Source organism: Balaenoptera borealis, assembly GCF_965194805.1.
Source record: "Balaenoptera borealis genome assembly, chromosome: 2".
Lineage (NCBI taxonomy): Eukaryota > Metazoa > Chordata > Mammalia > Artiodactyla > Balaenopteridae > Balaenoptera > Balaenoptera borealis.
The window spans coordinates 76,360,458-76,376,686 of NC_138867.1; the positions used below are offsets into that span (position 1 = coordinate 76,360,458).

General features: G+C 38.3%; 1 protein-coding gene and 1 long non-coding RNA gene across 5 annotated transcripts in view; one reads left to right on the forward strand and one right to left on the reverse strand.

The window, feature by feature from the left end:
- The window catches only part of LOC309622492 (uncharacterized protein), a 639,059-nt gene that overhangs the window by 568,602 nt on the left and 54,228 nt on the right, over positions 1 to 16,229 (reverse strand). The gene's annotated exons all lie outside the window — the stretch shown is intronic.
- LOC309622551 overlaps positions 1 to 16,229 on the forward strand; it is an 82,923-nt gene that overhangs the window by 65,218 nt on the left and 1,476 nt on the right. The window lies entirely within an intron of this gene.

A 16,229-nucleotide genomic window follows, 5' to 3' on the forward strand; every position in this document is an offset into this window, starting at 1 on the left:
TGTACTTTTTTTTAAGTAGAAGGATATTACTTTTTGTTCTCACTCTATACATCAAAATTATTTCTCGGTGAATTAAAATATCCTTTTAAAATTAAACAATAAAAATCTAGAAGAAATTACAGGCGATTAGCTAACATCATAACAACAAAGTGAGAACCTTTAAGGAACATATTGATATTGATACAATTGATGGTTTAAAAAATACATCAGAAAAAAATGCATTTAGAAGATTAAAAAACAATATGTGGAATAAAGAGACTTAGTAAATGTGCACATTTTTGAAATGAAAAAACTTAAATTGTTATACTCAGTAAAAGGAAAGAACTACTCTCCTAGTCTATGGAAGTATAAATTGGCATGATTTTCCTCTAGGGCAAGCAAATTGGTGCTATGCAAGAAATGCCTGAAAAACATGTGCACTCTTTGTCATAGCAAGTTAATTTTTAAGAATGTATTAGAAGGAAGTTATGAATGTGCACAAAGACTTATATTCAAGTAAGTTCTTGATACTAGTGAAGGAAAAGAAAACCTGATGCCCAACTACAGAGGATTAAATTAGTAAATTTTGGTATTTCCATATAATAAAATAATTAAAGACAGGAAAATGTTTATAATATACAGGTTGTCAAACAATAACACAACTGCAGCCATTTTACTTCTTTGGACAGACATTTAATCTATTTTCAAATACTCTTAATAATTTAATGAGAAACAGACCTTTGGCACTGTGTGTGTGTGTGTGTGTGTGTGTGTGTGTGTGTGTGTGTGTGTGTATGTGTCTCACATTGCTACTTTTGAAGCACTCCTTTGCTGGCTATGTTGTAAGATCTCTTCTTTCTGGATGAAGCGTTGTTTCCGTTCATGGACATTTTCTCACGGCAACGCCATACACTCTGGTCCACCTAAGAGATGAAACTGCATGGGAACCTCCTTTGCTGCCCGCACAGAGTTGCCTTCTTTGGTGGGCACATTGTACTGATTTACTTTTTCCTCCTGAGAGATGAGGTTTCTACTTTCTGAGACATTCAGAGTAGGTGATTTAAAGCTTGTGATTATCACTTCAGGATTGAGTCTGTTTTTAATGACAATTTAAATCAGAGAGAACAACACTGTTCAATCTCCTGATACCTTTTCTATACCAGATGACCACTTAAACCCTATCTTCCTGCATTTCTTTGCACCTTTTCACATGTGTTTTCTTTTAGTTAAAGCTAAGAATATGATTTGGATTATTCATTTATTTCAGCGTGTTAAAACTTGAGCTCCTTCATCATATTTCAGGTTTGTTTAATAGCTTATAGGGGTTAAAATACCATCAACGAAGTAACCAATCCTGCATTCAGCTACATAGCAGAGGGCATATTCTCAGTACTTGCAAAGAAAATACCCAAAAGAAGATCTTTTAGAAATGTTGGTATGTCCCAATTAGAACAAAGGATTTTTTAATCTGAAAAGAGGCTATTGATAAAAGGGTGATACTGAAAAATAGGGGATTTTTTTTAAAGTTCTATTAAATAGTCACATTTTAATGGCTTCTCACAAATATTGATAAAATAATTTTAATCACCAGATGTATATTATGGACTCAAGAGGAGATAAAACATATGCCATGTTTGATTTACTTACTAACGCCCTAGAAAATTATATAAATTATTTAGAATTTTATTCATATGAATAACGTCCTATCTAAGCTATAAGTATAATACGGTTATGTTTCTCATTTGGTGAAAGGTGATTTCAGAAGAGCAGTATAGAAACGAGGGTTAAAATCATGGACTTCAGAGTCAGACATATCCCACTGGAGCCCTGGTCCCACCGCAGGCTACCTGTCACCTTGGGCGAATGGCTCTATTTCCTCCCACGTACCAAAGGCATAATAATGCATATCTTGAAAGTTACAAGATATGCATTATAAATGAAATAAAATCATATATGAAGGACTTTGTGGAGTTCTTGGCTCATAGTAAGCACTAAATAAACAGTAGTTGCCATCATCATTGCTAACACCAGTTTTGACGCTCATTAAATTTCATGTTGTTCTCCTCTCCCTAATTGCCTCCTCACTAAGTTAGGTTGCCTCTTCCAGATCCATTTCAATTTTAACTTTTTTCCTAAGACTTCCTTGATTTTTCTGGCTTTTATTGATCTAATTGCTTCATGACTGATTCTTACCCCTTAACACAGATGCCTCCTATTTTCTGAATTCCTTAAAATTTTATTATATCCATGTTCTATGTATTTATTGCTATATAACAAACCCTCAAACTCAGTAGTTTAAAACAACAACCATCTTATTATGTCTCCTGATTTTTGTGCGTCAGGAATTTGGACAGGTGTTGCGCCAGGTGATTCTTCTGTTTTGCAGGGCATTGACAAAGTAATTGGTGGTATTCAGCTGGTAGCTGGACTGGTATGGAGAGTCAAAGATGTCTTTCTTCACATTCTAGTGCCTTGGTGGGGTTGGTGGGAAAATTGGGCTCAGCAGGTGTGCTAATAATGCCTACATGAGGTGTATGCGTGTTCTTTATCCAGCATGGTGGGCTCATGGTAATTGTTGGACTTCTTACATGTCAGCTCAGGCCACCAAGTTCATGGCTTTAAATGACTAAGAAGTCACGTAGCATCATCATTATTGGTTGAAGCAGTCACAAGCCTACCCAGATTCATGGGCAGGGGACATAGATCCCACCTTTAACGGCAGGAATGTCAAACAGTTTGCAGCCATGGTTTAAAACTGCCGAAAACTCCTCTGACACAAAGAGTCCTTTGAGAGTAGAGATTATGTCCTGGTCATATTTACATCACCAGCAATGTCTTATAGGTCAGGAGATATTCAATAAATAAAAATAACTATAAGCTATAAACTTCTTTTAAAATTTGATTAAGAGCATGCCTTTGTCATATTCTGTATAAAGAAAAATCAAACTAATTATTTTGATGTTTTTCATATCAGAATCTAGCCTTGCTGAATTTTACTACCGTGAAACCATGACCACAGTGAACATTTCCTTATTACTGTCACCTAATCCTTATGAATTTCTGCCTCAATCTCCCTTCTTTCTCTCTCTCTCTCCTGTGTGTGTGTGTGTGTGTGTGTAAGATTTGAAGTCAGATATATGGTGTTTTCTACCAATAATACTGTGTGAGTCACTTCTTTTCTTCAGAGCTAAATTTCATCTTTTTAATAATAATAATATTAACATTAATATTAGATTAGATAATATTTAAAGTTTCATACAACTGTAACACTCTACATCTGTGGGTTTACTCTTGTCATAATAACCACGGGAGAGCAGCATGGAGTGGGAGAGAGAGCACTGCTATGGGAGATAATAGGACATGGAGTTTTGTTCCAGAACTGCTGCCTGCTAGTGCAGTAATTCTGGAGGATAATAATTTCTCTACTAAGTTCCCAAGATTGGGGTGAGTCCAGTGAGATCATATATACAAAACATCTTGATCAACTATAAAGGATTGCATGTCATGATTGCGAAACATTTCTCTGCCTTCCTAAAGGGATGGAGTGGAAGGCCCTACAGGATTTTAGATAGGATCTGTCCTTATACTAAACACAACTTTGGAGCACTTCTGTGAACAGGCATCTATGCTGGAATATCTACAGCTCCAGATCCTGCTACCTAGCCCCACCCATGTAAATATCACCCTCTTTCCTTACTTGGAGGCTGCATTTCTAATCATTGAAAACATGCATATCGTCCGAGAAAGGCGTTGATAATTCAACCGCTGAGCCAGTATAGAGAAGTTATTCATTACCGGGTTCAACCCAAGGTCAAAAACATGAAACCTCAACATTAAGCAAAATGGTGACAGGCATGGTAGTGATGACCCAGAGTGAATATATTGCTCTCGGGAAACAAGGCCAGGAATACAGCAGGCCTGAAAAAGTTTGCCAAGTCAAAGTCAGAAACAACCAGGCCGTAGTCCCGAGGTGTATATGAAACAGCACATTCCAGATGGAGTAGAGGAGGACAGCAAAGGGGAGGCCAGCCCCCCACAGGACAGGCTATGGAAATCCTCAGTGTCTGACTGTGTCTTCAGGGTTCGTTTCTTTCCTCCAAAACTCCCTCTTCCCCATAGTCAAGACACCCTCACCTCGACAAATCCCATGAAGACATAGAAAGGGCTATATTCTCCTTCCTGCTGCAGAAGGCAGTTTGTCTTGGCCTCCCAGGCTCAGAGTCGACTGGGCTTACTTCTTGAAATCCATCTCCTCAGCCAGCTTCAGCCTCACTACTTTTTTAGACATATTACACTCTAACTTTTCCGTTGGAAGGATGCTGAATTCAGTAGGACTGTAGAATTTGTTAGAAGTTAGTACTTGTGTTCCCTGCAATGATAATTGTTTCCTAACTTATTTCTTTAATTTGTCTAAGCTAAACAGAAGACATCACTATATCAAGGCAATATTTAAAATGCATAGATCTATACCTAGTGCCTGGGTATAAATGGTACTGTAATGGTTCTGGTTGTGGAGCTATAATGCATGGTAATGTATGACAAGAGAGAAAGGAATGGCCGATTTCTGCTTTCCATTGTCCTTAGAGGTGGCTACAGAAACACGCAACCAGATATGAAAGTCAAGAAAGGGTCATGCTCCGCTTTGCCTTTGTTTACGACACATTTTTGCAGCCCCGTTCGTTCTTGGCCTGCCGCTGCCAAGGACTCTCACACAGCTCAGGGTGTCTGGGAAATGCCTGTTTCATTAAGGCTCCTGAACCCTATCATGTTACACTTCAGAAGTAGTGACCAGCTTACTTAAAACAAAGAAGCTTTGACCTTTCTCCCCTTCTGAAACCAAAAACAGATGAAGTTAAAGTGACTCATTTCCGGCTTTAAATATGCTCTAAGAAACATTTTCTCAAGTAGTTTTGGGCCTCAGATTTTTTGTTTTTTTGGTTGTGTTTTTGCTTTAGTTTTATTTCATATCTTTACATAAATATCTCCTTCCCTTTTTGTCAAGGTCAACGTATTTATTACTTATATTCATGGTGCAGCTCACTATCCTTTTTTCCTTCTAGATTTCTTACTTTCTTCCCCCCCCCTTTTTTTTTTTTTTTTAATCTGTGTTGTTTATAACCATGACCCTTGATCCTCCAAGTCTTAAAACAGCTTGGCTTTCACCAGCTAAATCTGACAAGGTCAGCATTTTTCTGTTTATTCTGAGAATACTATTTACCCTCTGGGGTTTTTAAAAGCAATTCTGTAAAACATCACTTGAAAAAGTTTGTAGCATTCATAGAGACTTCCATAAAGTCAGATCACAATAAACGACAACTTCTTGCTCTGATTTTTGAACCCTGGGACAATCATCACTATCTGAGTACTTGGTGCCTAAGTAGCTGCTAACCAAAAATTTTTAAATAAAATTATAGGTTTAAAATAATCTAAATGATCTAAGTATTTATTTCACTTCAGTAGGATGAGCTTGCCAACCTGAATCAAAAAACCAATCAGACAATTCTTCTGTCTTGTTCTTCGGAAAATATTTCCATTCGAAATTGCATAATACAGTATATTAGTTATTTTGTTATGAATTAGAATAAGGAGAGAAGGCAGACCTTTTCAGTAGTCAAGCCATAGAACAAATCTACTTTTGATCAGTATGTAAGTTGTGAGTCAGCTGGGGATCATAACTTGTGTTTAAGGAGACAAAAGCTGTTTCTGAACTGGCAAAATTGAGAATGTTATTTGAAAAGAGACTTACGTATTTGTCAAAGATTCAAAGATAATCCGCCAGGCCTGGATACAGTTCTCCGTTCACTGGAGTAACTGCCAACGCCTCTGCTTCAGCATGAACACCTCAGAGCCCAACAGCCCTTGGGATCAAGCTGAAAACATTACTTCCTAGCCGTACAGTTTCATCACAGAACGTGTCTCCGCTACACACGGAACTCCCCTCCGAGAGGCTTGACAGTGAAGCCAAAGTATGTAATGCGTTCCAATCTCATTAAGAAGTTCATTCACTAGACTATGAGGAGAAAACATTTAACTCTAGCAAATGTGCTGCTAGTTCAGAATGCACTACTTTAGCAAATAGACATCTTTTTGGTGGTGGATGAGGGTTGGAGAGGGGGTGAGGGGACACTTAATGCCATTGGGAACACTTCGCGGTTTCTTCTGGAAGAGTAAGGATGCTCGATTCTCTGGACCAGGAGAATCAAGGAGCAGGTGCCTGGGAGGATATCCTGGGAGGATAAACACTGCTAAGTTTGCATTTATTCTTTTAGCTCTAACTGTACATTAATCTAATAAGATGGTCTAATAAAATAATGCATTTTTCAAAATGCTTAGCTAGCCTTTCAGGAGGGGGTGGGCATTTTTATTATTTACCAAGGAGTGCATCATGAAAAAATTGGTGAATAAAGGAAGCTGGCGCTGTAGGCTGCTCTGGCCTCCAGGGGTCGCCCTTCCCTTTAATGACTGTACAACAATAGTCTGAGACCCCACCCCGAGGGACTTGGGTCTCTTAGCAGTTTCTTGTGCCCTAGTAACTCTGAGAATCCCAGACCTTGCGTATATGCTACAGAATGTGTGCTCGTTTTCCCTTTCCCCCTCAGCCAGCCATCTGTCTCTGTCTGCTGCCACACCCTTCTGCCGGCGACCTCTTCCTGCCGGAATCTGACTTCTCAAGCGCTCTTTCTGCCCCCCTCGTGCCATTTTGTGCTAAGTATGGATGTGGGCCTGTCTCATTACTCCCCACAGCCTGCAGCGGGCTGAGGTATTTTACAGAACTTTGCCGGAGGCTTAGGGATAGCAGAAAGAAACAGAAAAGAAATACAAGACAGGACACTAGATTTGTAGGACTCCTCTCAGAATGCGTACACCTTCCCAAGGGGTTTCCTGCTAAATGTCACACACACACACACACACACACACCCATCTTACACTATGTTGCACTGACCAGCTTCCTTCTCCCTTATCTGGAATCAAGCCCCTGACCTCCTCTGTGACTGCCACATAGGGGAACATTCATTTCCCTAAGAGGAAATCTGATGTGATATGCAAAGAATATAACACTTTATATTAGCATATATGCCAGCTTCTATCTCCAATGTCTCAAGCTTTCTCATCAGAATAAAATCTTTGCTTTACCTTATTTTAATCAAGATATGGAGGGGTAGGCGGGGGGGAAGCTGTGCAATTTAAAAGGCAAGATGAGAGTAGCATTGACATATATACACTACCAAATGTAAAATAGCTAGCTAGTGGGAAGCAGCGGCATCACACAGGGAGATCACCTCTGTGCTTTGTGACCACCTAGAGGGGTGGGATAGGGAGGGTGGGAGGGAGACGCAAGAGGGAGGGGATATGGGGATATATGTATACGTATAGCTGATTCACTTTGTTACACATCAGAAACTAACACAACAGTGTAAAGCAATTATACTCCAATAAAAATGTGTTTAAAAATAAATAAATAAAGTAAAGGCAAGATGTTTCTGGATTCTAGGCATTTATTTTCATACAGATATTGACATCCACCTAAGTACCCTGTTCCACTGGGCAGTTCATGACTAAAATGAAGTACCCAGTGTGATTTAAGGAGGGGTCCTAATGTCTTGGCATCACTCAGAATAAGGGAAGTAAGTGAATTACAGAGTCACAAGTATAAAAGGACAAGGTAAGAACTGGATTCTAGAAGCTGGCAGGTTAATCAGCTCAGACCTTAGGCTGTATAGACTGAGGAACTGTTAGGAGTTAGAAGAGATGATGACACTTCCAAGGCAAAAGCAAAGACTAGAGGGATTGTGCATGGAGAGGCAAGAGATGGAAAAGAACACTGCAAAACTGATCTCAAACTTAATATACTGCATCTCCTCAATGAAATGGATTTGCCTGTTAAAGACTAGAGATTGATTAGAAAAAACTAGAATGAATATTGAGATTAATAAAAATAGCACTAAACCAAAAAAAAAAAAAAAAAAACCAGAATGACTCACTCTGGGTTAGCCAAGGGCAAAGACCAGAGATGTGAAATAAAACTTTCACTAAGGACTGCCATTGTGCTTTCACTTGCCCTACTCTCCAGAGACTTATACCAGGCATTTGGGCAGGGCAATAATTTTGTGTCCCTGCAAACCAGTATACTTAATTTGTTCACATTTATTCAAAGCAGGACCTCATGAGGTAAAGAAGGAAGATGCCTGTTGGTGGCAGCTTTTACCTCTGACCCAAACTTGAATACTTCACTCAGTAAATCAAAGACATTTCTGAGAAGATATTATGGTGACCAGCTATTGTTATTTGACCAGCTCATTCCCACTCCAAGTTAGCCTTTCAAAGTATTTCTCCCAACAAGGTGTATAACTTTCCTTGGAAATTTTCTAATAAATTCCATTCTTCCATCTTATTAATTTCCCAATGATGTCCTAGTGTCCCTTGCAGATGGGGGTCCTGGGCACCATCTAGCTGGTCTACCTCTCAATATGTCTTTGCCAGTCTTATGCCACTGTAACTTGGAGCTACTGGTGTCAGCACTACTGAACACACATCCCCCATTCCCTACTTACCCACATGATAGAAAATAAACAGTGCATTTCAGAGCACAGGATCTCTCCTCATGAGGACTCCCACTAAATGCTGTTGAATTGAAATGAATAGAAGTGGTGGGTTTAAGGGCACAAAAAACAGTAGAGATGGAGGCCAAGGTGCAGAAGATGTACATCTAAAATGTTCCTGAGCTTCAGTCATCTGGGTGTGATAAGTCAAATGAAGTTTGGGGCCACTTCTTTGTGCTGCTGTCTAAAGAAAAGATGTAAGAATTTTTCCTGAGAAATAAGGCTACATTCTAACTTATTTAGTAAATAGAACTTTGGACTTCTCAACACTGCTATTTCATTAACATGTTTTGCATGTAAACTTCTAATTGGTTTCTTTATACTCACTTTAAAAATGAATATATTCTTCTGCATTAACATTTTATATAACATCATGGTCTAGGCATGTACATGTACTGCTAAAATTAAATCATCAATAATCACTATCTAAAATGAACTACATTCCAAAAGCTCTGGCTAATGATTTATCTCTTCTTCATGGAACCGATCTCTATCAGATTGATTTATGTAGCAGCCAATCATGTTTCAGTAAACTGCAGCATGCACATGCATCTTTAAGTGATGATAAGGTGTGACTGTCCATTTATTTGTACAACACTGGCAACAAAAAAAAAAAAAGAAAGAGAAGATGGAAAAAGAAAGTCCCAACCTCTCTCAAAAGCTTCACACAATGACCAATTCCTCTAAGAAAAGATAATGGCCAATTCTATGTCAAATTTCAGAATAACTGATACACTAGGATCAAGGATATGCAAAAACATACACAAAAATGGTGAACATTAAAATGGTGACATTTGCTACAGAGAATTCTTTGCCTTTGCATGGTTACATTATTTGCTTTGATAGCAAGGTACCTTTTTGCACATTTACATTATTTGCTTTGATAGTAGATGCTTTTGTTAGTTGTTGAAGTGATTGACAACCTCATGCTGTTCTATTTAATTGCCTTTTCTGCAATGCAAGGTTCTATGTTTAGAAAACGCTGTTTCATAAATAAATCCAAAGTGCATGTGTTTGTGTGTGTGTGTGTGTGTACTACAGAGGTTTCACTTCTCAAGTCAATTCTGTAACTATTCAGCTACAGCTGTTGCCATATTTATCTGTATTTACATTAGGGTTCATTCTCATCCTTCATGTTTTTTGCCTTTTCTGTGTTTAAGGAGATTAATGGATCTTCTTAAGAGAATGAGAGCCTTTTCTTACAGCTCTTCAATTTTGAAGGAAGGGTGGAGGTATTGGACATATAATGTTTTAGCAAAACATGTAAAACGTTCAAACTTTCAAGGCCTAAACAATTATTCCCCACAAGATTATCTATAAGATTTAAAATCTGTAAGGATTGCATTCTCCCTGAATTTACATTCTAGCTTTTGGATTTGTTCTCTCAATAAAGTGCAAATAGTAATTTTTTCCCAGTTAACAAAATATAATATAGAAATACTACTGATAAAGAGTATTATCACATGATGATTTCAAAAATATTCTCTCATTGAGAGCTTGGTCAATCTTGTTATGATATAAAAAATATGCAGCTCAATACAAAGATCTTTAGTAATCTTATTTAACTTGACCTAAAAATTAAGTTCAAATAATTCTTAAAATTAAGTTATTATTATTATGATGTCTTATACTTATCTTCAGGATATATTTCAAGATGGTTATTACTGTTTGTTTTTTTTTAATTTTGTCACTCTTTGTTATTTTTCACAGGTCTAGATGATTTTGGGCACATTTGATAACACATTCCGTAGGAATTCTACAGGTCAACACACATGGTATCAATACTGTGGTGACTTTTCCTCCAACCCTCTATTGTGAGCTTAAGTCAAAGAGACAGTGATTTTAGAGGCAAAGAGGTAGAGAAATAAAGCTCAGACTAGTGTTTTCAACTGGTCTGAGAAATAAAATTTGGATCAACTGTGATTGTTTCAATTGTCAAATGAGGCAGGGTGATTTAGAGAAAGTGCTTAAATTTAAATCTTGACACTACCAACTTGTAGCTGTGTAATTGTGTATATCTCTTAACCATTCTGAGTTGTTTCTTCATCTATAAAATGGAAATACACAATACCTACTTTCTAAGAAACAGCCAACATTGGATGACCTGGAAGGGAGGGAGCCAGAAGAATAAGTATTATAGCACTCAGTCCTCGCTTTTTAAATCTCCTCTCTCATTGGCTAAACCCAACTTGAAGCCAGAGGGCAGGAGTTCACTGATGCAATTCATAGGGCAAGACTCCAGGGCAGAGGCAAGGTGGAGAATGGTGAAGAGTAGATTATGAAGATAAGGAAAATATCACTGTACATATGAAAGAAAGCAATAAGGTCCTAAAGTAGAGAACCCAGAGAGAATCAGATTTTGATAATAATGTCAGAGCAAGACTATGGAGGAGGTAACACATAGAAGGAATTCTAAAGAATGAGAAGGAGCCAACCACATAAAGAGATAGGCAGAGAGAATTCTAGGCAACAACAATAGTATTGGCAATAGCCCTAAGGTAGGAAAGAGCCCTTTGTGCTATTGTGATTTGAAAGAATACTCATGTGGCTCTCATGTGGCTTTCATAAGTCAAGGTAGGAATACAGACCTAATTGGTTGTACAATGGGTTTTAAATAGGAGAGTGACATTTGGAAGAATACTGTGGATGCTGTGTGAAGAATGAATTGAACAAGAAAAATGAGGGGAAAAAAAAGGAAAAAGAACAATTTTTTAAAAAGCTAAACATGCAATAGAGTAGATGTCACAAGGCAAAACCAAATGATTAAATGGCAAATGAGTCATACAGACCACAAAGTTCATAAGTGTTCAAAGAAAGGACAATGCCTTTCTACTTGAGTTAATAATGAAGGATTTATCAGAAGACAGTTTAAACTGGACCTTAGAGGCCGATACAGAATTAAAACAAGTGGAGAGAAAGGGGGAGCCAGTTCCAGAATTAGAAGAAATTAAAGTCAGGTAATTACAGGAATATTTGGCAAAGAATGAAGAAGGCTTTTTTTGAGAGAGGACCAAAGGAAAATGGAGTTGGGTTCTGGAAGAGAAGAACATACATGTTCCTGGGCATTAGTTAATTAATTTTCTGGTCTTCCCAGGTAAGGTTTTAATTCTTAACCAGGTCTTTCAGTAAGTTTGGTGAGATTTTCAGGTACTTTGGACACTAGAGAGATACTTTAGGATTTGCCCCCTCAAATCATATCACATAACCAAGCTGTCAGCTACTGATCCAACTTATGCAAAGCTGGTTCTCAAAGATCAGAAATACCCAAATTAAAACGTACTCAAGGGGCTTCCCTAGTGGCGCAGTGGTTGAGAATCTGCCTGCTAATGCAGAGGACACGGGTTCGAGCCCTGGTCTGGGAGGATCCCACATGCCGCGGAGCGACTGGGCCCGTGAGCCACAGTTACTGAGCCTGAGTGTCTGGAGCCTGTGCTCCGCAACAAGAGAGGCCGCGATAGTGAGAGGCCCGCGCACCGCAATGAAGAGTGGCCTCCACGTGCCGCAACTGGAGAAAAAGCCCTCGCACTGAAACGAAGACTCAACACAGCCATAAATTAATTAATTAATTAATTAAAAAAAAAAAAAAAGTACTCAAAACAATGTTTGTCAAGCCAGTAACATAAGCATTGATTACATTACCTGCTATTTTAGAGTATCTACATCATTGCTTCTTTGGTACAGAAAATTGAGAAAGAACTATATTTGTTCTATTTTTTTAAACTAGGAAATCTGATTTTATTGATGATGGAAAATGAGTTGTCTTTTTATTGGCCTACAAAACACTGGGAAAAGTAGAGATAGCATTTATACATATTTCTAAGAATATAATTTTAGTTTTAAAAGATGACTATTTAAAGCTATTTTTTGAGACATTAAAGTTTCAACCTCATTCTTGTACTGCGCATGTATATCTCATATTGAACTGTTTGGTTACATTTTCCCTAGAAAATGGCATCAAATATTCAAATTGTTAGGTTTTTTCATTCCAGGATGCATTCAGTTCTCTTAATGTAAGAGATATAATTGGCAATATACTTAATTCTATAAACAATTTTTAATCTATTACATTCAATAAGTATATCAAACAATCGATATAAATATTATATATTCATGTGTGGAATTGGAGTCAGAGCATTTAAGACATTTGCTCAAGGTTACATAACACGTAAAGGGCACAGCTAACACTTGAACTGAGAAATGATTGGGGAAAATAATTTTCTCACATCCCTTATTTGCAATATTTTGAACCTCCCTCTGAGGGCATTAGAGTCAACAATAAAACTCACAGTAGTGTCAGTTCCCCTGTGAAGAAGATGAAAAGTTGTACATGTGTTAGCATTTCACAGTAAGGCTACCAATGACCAAGTGAAATTCAGGTAAAAATAAACTAGAAACCTTTACCAAGACTCATGTTACAAAGTGGCTTTACTTATGGGACCCAAACACACCTCCTAGTTTGTAATGCTATTGTCTCTGTGATTGATTGTTTAATTCATCAGTACCACTGTCATGAGATTATAAGAAAATGAACAACTGAATATTAGTAATTCAAATCGATCCATTCTTGGAATGATTTTGATTCCCTTTCTATGCCCATCTGGAACTCACACTTTGTTCAAGGCTATGCTAAATTTCCACCCACTCCATGTAGGCTTCCTGACTACAGAGACCATTATCTCTCCCCCTTTGCTTTCCATACTCCACGTTACTTTGGGGCATTACTTTTCCCCTAACGAGTGCAGTCTTAGGGGGTTAAATCCATGTGCCTGTCTTACCTATAAAAGATAGAAGGAGTTTTGGCTCCTTCTTTCAAAACTTTCCTCTTACCACCTCATTACAGCTCTTCACTTAAGTTTAGCCAACTGGATCCTCTTTACTGGGAATTTGAATCTTGAGCAAAGTAATACAGAAACAGAATACAAGAACAAAAGAGAAAAAGTCATTTTAAAGGACCACCTTAGAAGCATATATAGGAATTCAATTCATACTGCTGAATTTTCAATGAGAAGAGTACATAAGAAAATAAGTAATCACCAAGTAAGAAAACTATTCATTGAGTTACATTTTCCTAGTAAGATCTGAAAACATCATAATGCAAACTATTCACTAACCACAATATCTTCTATAAAATAAAGCTGCACTCATGTTGAAATTCTACAATTTTTTGCTAAACACTAGACAAAGACTTTTATCTCATCATTAAAATCCATTAATAAGAACAACAGAAGAGAGAGGAATGTAGAATTAATAGTCAAAGTCAAGTGAAGTAATAAAATGGAGTTCATCATGACCCATGGCCTTTTCTGCAGTATTTTAGTGCATTCCTTTGATAAGCAAATACCAAGATCACATTGCATTCATAACACCCTAGGAACTTGCACAAATAGAGAATGATTTCATTTTTTATTATTCAAAAATTCTAAATGATTCTCTCAGAGTGTTTGTGAACAGCATCATTTGTGGTATTTGGAAAGTTCATTGTGTTGACAATGATTTTCACAAATAAAAGAATACATAAAATGTAGAATGCAGTGCATAGGGTATAAATAAACCATAGAAGTAATAATAATACTGACTACTGGTATAGAACTTTACTGTTCAAAAGCACTTTAATGATTGTGGTTTGAATGATTTATAGTGTATGAAAGGAATTTCTATGGAGAAATTTAAAAAATGATCTTTAAATACCACTCAGACATACATTTAGAGACACAATATTTTCAGAAAAATTCTTATCCACTACATATAGTATATAATACACATATATGTTATCTCATATATAATTTTTTCGATAACTGGCACAAGAACGTATTTTATTTTTACCCAGAATAAGTAAATGTTGGCTTTTTATACACAAATGATAAGGATGTTATTTTTCACAGTAATGCTTAAAGCACTTGGCTTTCCTAAATAATTCATGTAATTTTTCCTCTGTTAATACCCATTTGTATAACTATGTATGATGAAAGTTAAAAAGTGCCCCATCAGGAAGGGATGAAAGGTTGGCAACACTTGAAAAATTATAAACTAAACAGAAGTGATGGTTATGGTTCCCCTTTCACATAAAAAAATCATAAGTTATTTCCTGTTTGCTCCCATTTCTCAGTTGGAACATACTCTCATAGAGGGAACATGAATAGATTAAAATCTAACTTTTTTCTTCTTTAAGAAAACATAAGCATAATCACTTTTTATTTCTTTTAAGTAGTTCAATAAACAATGAGAACTATTTTAAAACTACAGGCATTCCATGGGAATCTCTCTGGAAAGAAATAACTTACACTGAATGTCATTTTATGAGTTAAGTTTATGGAGAGCTATAATCTTTTTGCAATGTGGAGTGCAGTAAAAACTAATTCATACATGTCCCTTTTCATCCAATGCAAATGCAAAACTTGGAGACCCAAATTTTATCTGCCTAAAATGACCTAAGGTGATTTTTTTTTTCCTTTGAGAAGCAGAGGAATATTAAAATTGCAGGTACTTGTCAAGAGTTTCCTTAATTTATAAATGATCTGCTTGATGCTGAGTGCCCTGGGATGTCTTAGTGTTGTCCTCATAGGTTTTTCAGATCATCGTCCATAAAGAGAAGGTTCTACCCAATAGATGGAAAGGGTGTGGGGACAGGGAGAGGACGACAGCAGGAGGTTACTTAAACCAAGTTCTGCTGTACAAGAATTAGAGAACGCTTATCAAGATCTTAGGCAGCGGAGACCTTCAAAATGGCAGAGGAGTAAGATGTGGAGATCATTTTCCTCCCCACAAATACATCAGAAATACATCTACATGTGGAACAACTCCTACAGAACACCTACTGAACGCTGGCAGAAGACCTCAGACCTCCCAAAAGGCAAGAAACTGCCCACGTACCTGGGTAGGGCAACAGAAAAAAGAAAAAAACAGAGACAAAAGAATAGGGACGGGACCTGAACCTCTGGAGGGAGCTGTGAAGGAGGAAAAGTTTCCACACACTAGGAAACCCCTTCACTGGTGGAGATGGAGGTGGCAGGGGGCAAGCTTCAGAGCCACGGAGGAGAGCGCAGCAAAAGGGGTGTGGAGGGCAAAGCAGAGAGATTCCCGCACAGAGGATCAGTGCCAACCAGCACTCACCAGCCTGAGAAGATTATCTGCTCACCTGCTGGGGAAGGTGGGGGCTGGGAGCTGAGGCTCCGGCTGCAGAGGTCAGATCCCAGGGACAGGACTGGGGTTGGCTGCATGAACACAGCCTGAAGGGGGCTAGTGCACCACAGCTAGCTGGGAGGTAGTCCGGGAAAAAGTCTGGACCTGGCTAAGAGGCAAGAGACCGTTGTTTCAGGGTGCGCGAGGAGAGGGGATTCAGGACACTGCCTAAACGAGCTCCAGAGACGGGCGTGAGCTGCGGCTATCAGCGCATACACCAGAGATGGGCAAGAAACACTAAGGCTGCTGCCACTGCCACCAAGAAGCCTGTGTGCAAGCACAGGTCACTATCCACACCTCCCCTCCCGGGAGCCTGTGCAGCCCACCACTGCCAGGGTACCGTGATGCAGGGAAAACTTCCCCAGGAGAACACATGGCGTGCCTCAGGCTGCTGCAATGTCACACTGGCCTCTGCCGCTGCAGACTCACCCCACATTCCATACCCCTCCCTCCCCCCAGGCCTGAGTGAGC